Source organism: Cucumis melo, chromosome 6 (assembly GCF_025177605.1).
Source record: "Cucumis melo cultivar AY chromosome 6, USDA_Cmelo_AY_1.0, whole genome shotgun sequence".
Classification (NCBI taxonomy): domain Eukaryota; kingdom Viridiplantae; phylum Streptophyta; class Magnoliopsida; order Cucurbitales; family Cucurbitaceae; genus Cucumis; species Cucumis melo.
This window is the reverse complement of record NC_066862.1, coordinates 21,919,139-21,925,057: the sequence shown is the minus strand read 5'-3', so window position 1 is coordinate 21,925,057 and position 5,919 is coordinate 21,919,139.

Genomic DNA, 5,919 nt, shown 5'->3' with positions numbered 1-5,919 from the left:
TTTGATATAATTGAGGCAGGCCTCCTCGTCTAATGTTGATCTTATAGTATTTCTATATAAAAAAAAAATGTTTGATGGTTCTGTTAGGAATAGATCTAATAGAGACTAAAATTGGCCATTAGAGTTAGTCGCATAGAGGCGTTGTTGTCAAAAAGGGATGTTGGCGTTAGTAATTCATCATAAGAGCTGACTATGCAAAGGTGGTTGTCGAATGCGTCATCAGAATGATTATTGGAGTCCATAATTGGTTGTTGAAATTGGTCACTGAAGTTTTCATCAAAATGATTGTCGGAGACGATAATTGATTGTTGGAATTGGTCGTCAAAGTTGTCCTGAAGTAATTTTGTGAGCTGGTGATTGGGTCATCGAAATTGGTCGCCAAAGTTGTCATTAGAGTGATTCTCGATGAATCTGGAATTGGTTGTCGAAATTGGTCATGATGGTTGTCATTGAATTAATAGTCGAAGCTCGAAATTGACTATCAGAATTGATTGTCAGAATTATCATCAGAGCTCAGACTTGGGTTCGTAAAAATGGTCGTTGGAATTGATTCTAGAAGTGTGAAAATGATACTTGTCAAACAAGAGAAGAAGGGAGGAGTAAAGTGAGTTGATAAAATGTACTACTTAATTTTGTTATTTTCATATATTTAAATTTTTATTTTAGTAAACAATATAATTTAGTATTTAGTATTTGGATTTAAATTTTTAAATAGTTTTGAAATATATTTAGTATATACAAAGTTTGAATTAAAAAATGAGGAAAATAAGTTTGAAGGATAGATTCATGGAATCTATGAGAACATGTGGGTTTGAACTTTGAAAATGTAAGTGTTGGAAAAAGAAACGATGAAACCGTTTTTTCTATCATTTTCTTTTTTACAATAAAAAGAAAAAATTAACAAAAACAAAAGTTAATGTTAGTACCAAATTGACACTGCACCAAAGCTGGAATTAACACCGCGGGGTGGCACCTCCTCAACATATATTGCTAAAACAAATGAAATAAACACCTTATATACTATCCCTTTTCTTCCTATTACAAATATCACAAATAATCACTATTAGATGCTTATCAAAGTATTATTAGAGAGTTATCCGTTTTTAAATTTTCTATTTTTGTAATTTAAAAAATGTAGTGACATCGATGCTAGCTACTATTATAAATTCTTTTGCTATTTTTACAAACGTCTCTTGATTTTATTCCTCCTTTTAAATATTTTATTTTATCTTTTATGATCACTCTTTAACCCAATTTTAGTTTTAAATAGAAAGTTTTTTCAAAAATATAATAAAACAGCAAAATATTTACACTGTATAGAACAATTCTAAAAACGTAAAAAACCCACATGCTCGCCATGAAAAATACCAAAAATACCCCATCAACAATGCGCGTAATATATTTTGTACACGATCGTTTAGATTTGACTATTGTTTGGCACACGATCGTTTAGATTTGTTTTTCCAATTCTATCGTTTAATTTGGTTACACGATCGTTTAATTGATTGACTTACACAATCGTTTAAATTTGGTTACACGGTCGTTTAGATTTGGTTACACGATCGTTTAGATTTGGCTACCGAAATCTAAACGATTTTTTTTTTCAAAATTTGGTATACGATCGTTTAGGTTTGGCTAAATGATTTTTTGCAATATTCTTTATACACAATTTTTTAGATTTTGTCATCCTAATGTAAATGAGGAAACAGTTTTTTTTCAAGAATCTTTATACACTATCTTTTAAATTTGGTTATCTTAATCTAAACAATGTAAAAAAAGAAAAGAAGAACGACGATGCATGCAGCGAATGAAAAAAAAAAAAAGAAAGAAAGAAGAAGAAAGACATGACGCAACGAAAAAAAAGAAAAACAAGAAGGATGATAAAAAGAAATCATATTTGGTTATCCAAATCTAAACGGCGTAAAGAAAGAAAAAAAAAAAGAAAAAAAAATGGAAAGAAATTGCAGTTAAAAAAAGAAAAGTAAAAGAGAAAGACGATAAAAAATAGCAAAGAAGAAAAGTAAGATGAAAGAACAAATTTAAAATATTTAAATAATTGTTAATTTTGTGGACTTCATTACCTATCGTAAATATTTGAATAGTTTGTTATAAAAGTTTCCTTTTAAATATGAATTTTAACTTTGGTCTCTAAATTCAAAATTCCACAATTCTATATTTTAAGTTTTAATTTATAATTTTATTACTTACCTTTCAACGCTTATACTTTTAGAGAATACTTCAAATTTTGTTTAGGGATAATTGCAAATGTAGCAATTATATTCAAAATAATTAAGTATATAGTAACATTTTAAAAAAATTGTAAATATAGCAAAACTTGTCAAAATCTATCAATGATAGGAGTCTGTCACTGATAGACCATGTAGCAAATGTTGGTCCATCACTGATAAACCATAAGAGTCTATCAACGATAGACTCTATCATTGATAGATTTTGGTATATTTGCAATTTTTAAAAAATATTGCTACATAATTAATAATTATTCATTGTTACATATTATAATTACCCTTTTGGGTACTAATTAATTTCAAATAATTATGAACTTAATTTTAACGGTGTAAAAAAAATAGTAAAACTTAATTAATTATAATCTTTTAAACTATTTTATCAATTACCAAATATTTGACGAAAAAAAATTTAATACCACCAAACAAATTGAAACTATTTACAAAATATAGTTAAATTTATCTATTCTCTTATAGTTAATTTAATATTTTAGTAATATTATGTAAATAGTTTTTTTTTTCTTTTATTATTTATAAGAATTTCTCCACGAACAAAATAGATTTACTAAAAATTTGAAATTAAAAGTATGAATCCTAAAAGGTAGTAACGAAGTTAAAAAAAACCTCAAATATCATGGAAATAATTGTAAGAAATTGAAATTTAAAACTAAATTGGAAGTATGAAACGGTACCGAGAACTAAAGAATTAGAATGTATAAAATTTTAAAAATTTAGGGAGAAGCAAAATTTGACCAAAAATCTAATATGGTAAAAGGAGTATTATTATTGTTGTTGTTGTTGTTGTTGTTGTTGGATAAAGTTCAAATTGAAATTGAAATTGAAATTGAAATTCTAACTTCCTTTGAAAAATTCCAACTTATTTGACTTGGCCTATTTAAACTTGGTCTCTACTTTGTAATTAATAATTCCAATGTTTGAAGTAGACTCAGTTTGAATCTCCACATTTTAGTACCCCAAAAATATAATTATTTCACATTAATCTGAAGAAGAAAAAACAAACTATTGGCAACTCCAACAGGACAAAATAAACCCCTTCTCTATATATATCCTTTTATGAATGAATTGTGTTTTCTTCTTTTGAGAAAAAGATAAATAATAATTGTATTTTCTTCTCTATTCAACCATGACCAAATGTAGAGATATTTGATAGGCCCACCACAATATTTCATATCTTTATATTCTCTCTCCTTAAATGTATTTTAGACAAACAAATCAATTCCCTATATATATATACACATAGATATATATACAAATACACATTCCTCTATCTATCTATCTATCTATATATATTAATCAATTCACTTCTTTTATATATATATAAATATAAATATATATATATCTTAATCAAGAGAATTCTAGTCGGATAACTATTTAAGGTATATTTATGTTTCTGGATTAAATACTTGGATTTTTACTCAATCAGTTCTAAAATTTTAAAATTTTGTGTTATGGTAGTTGCTCTCATTTTCTTTCATTTGTTTATTTTGTTTAAATGGGTTTTTTTTATATATTTTATTCTAACTAACCAGATGATTTACTCTTTCGGATGGTTTTGATTTGATTGGATTTTCTGTGAGTAGTTTGCGTTTTTGTTATGTGCCTTTATGTGCAGCTCGGTCTCGGAATGTGGGCATGCAGAAAAACACGAAATCTAAGTCTTCAAATCTAGTTGCAGTGTTAATTAAGAACAGACGACCATATATCTGAATTTGGCGTGTTTATCACGTATAGGATCTAGCTATTGCGATAGTTATTGATTATTGAAAAGTAGAAGAAAGGGATCGAAAATGGTCAAGAGGATACTTGACAAGTAAAGCCGCTTGATGATATCGAATTCAGGGTGAGCACACCTTGGAGTACATGTGATGAGTTTATTGTAAAACACTCAAAGGATATAGTATAAGTAATCTTGGAATAACTGTGTTCATCATTATATTCTTCCTTGTTGATGTGTATACAGTTGACAATTATATTGTACTCGTAAACTATTTCATAAGGCAATAAATGATCTCTTCCTATGGGTTTGAGACCCCCCAGATGTAGATATGTTTTGTAATCGAACTAGGACATCAATTCTCATGTGTTATGATTATTATTTTCAGTATGTTACTTAAGCTACTACTTTAGCCATTAGCCTAATAGTTGTCTTAAGTTGTCAAGTTAATCATGCCTTTTCTTTTTTATTGGTATCGGAGCGTGGTTTCGTGTGGTAAGCTATGGACATCATTCGAGAAGGTAGCTCTACTACTAGGTCTCCAGTACATGATGTGTCAGACTACGCTAATTGGAAGCCTAGAATGATAGCGTTTCTAAAATCTATTGATAACAAAATGTAGAAGGTAGTGGTGATAGGGTGGGAGCATCCCACCTAACTGATGTTGGAAACCCTTACCTAAACTAGAACTATCTAGGACCAATGCAAATGATGAAGCCTCTCTGGAAAAATCTCGAGCTTTAAATGCAATGTTCAATGGTGTTGATCAAAATGTCTTCAAATTAATTAATTTATGCGCTTCAGCTAAGGAGACATGCGGAATTCTATGCGCTTCAGCTAAGTAAATATGCCTCGTCTTCAAATTTTAACGTCCAAATTTGAATCACTTAAAATGACTAAGGATGAAACAATAGCAGTGCGAGTTTTAGATATGGAAAATGAATCTTTTGCCCTTGGGGAAATGATTTCTTAAACTAAATTAGTCCAAAGGTGCTGCATTCTTACCATAATCGTTTAACATGAAAGTTACTGCCGTTGTAGAGGCTAATGATATTACCACTTTAAAACTAGATGAATTGTTTGATTCTTTAAGAACATTTGAACTTAACCTCAGGGACAATGATAGCAAAAGATGTAAAAGGAGTAGCCTTACACTCTGTAGGTGAAGAAGACATTCAACAAAATAAATTAGAATACCTACACGAAGATAATTTAGCTGACTCCATAGCACTTTCGACTAAACAAGTTTCAAAGATTGTTTGTCAGTTTAACAAATGCTCAAGTAACTTTGTAGGACAGCGTAGCAAAGATCATAACTGTCACAACCCCTCTCGAATCACCTGCTCTGGACCCGAGAGGCGGCACAATGTCAACCGAAACCATCCCCATCTAAGATAGTTCCAACTAACCCTTGACATGAAAATATAAAACATTTACCAACGGAAGTCTTTAACACTTAATAAAAAAAAATCTGAATCATGGTGTAACCTATTTAAAAATAAATTTTATAAATAAAAGGTTCAAGAAGAAAGATTTTTACAAAATATAATAACATTTCCAACAAATCATTTTGTTCCATGTCATAGGACTGATTCACCTTGCAGCAGTATGTTTAACACACATGGTTTCACAATTTGTACCTGAAAAGAGGGCAAACATTTGGAAAAGGTGAGTTAAATAGCCTAGTGAGTGACAATTTTGTAAAACATACTTTAAAACAAATACACATTAATCTTTTACATAAATCATTCATAAAGCTTCACGTAAGTATAAAATCTTTAAAACATCTTTATTCTAAAATCTTTATGTCTTTCAAATGCTCTTTTATCTCGTATATTCTATACCCAGGAAACTCGGTCACGATAGTAATTAGCTCGACCTATCGTGCATGATTTAATAATATCGTTCAAGATAGCAGAGCACCTTTAGTCTTTCTATCCT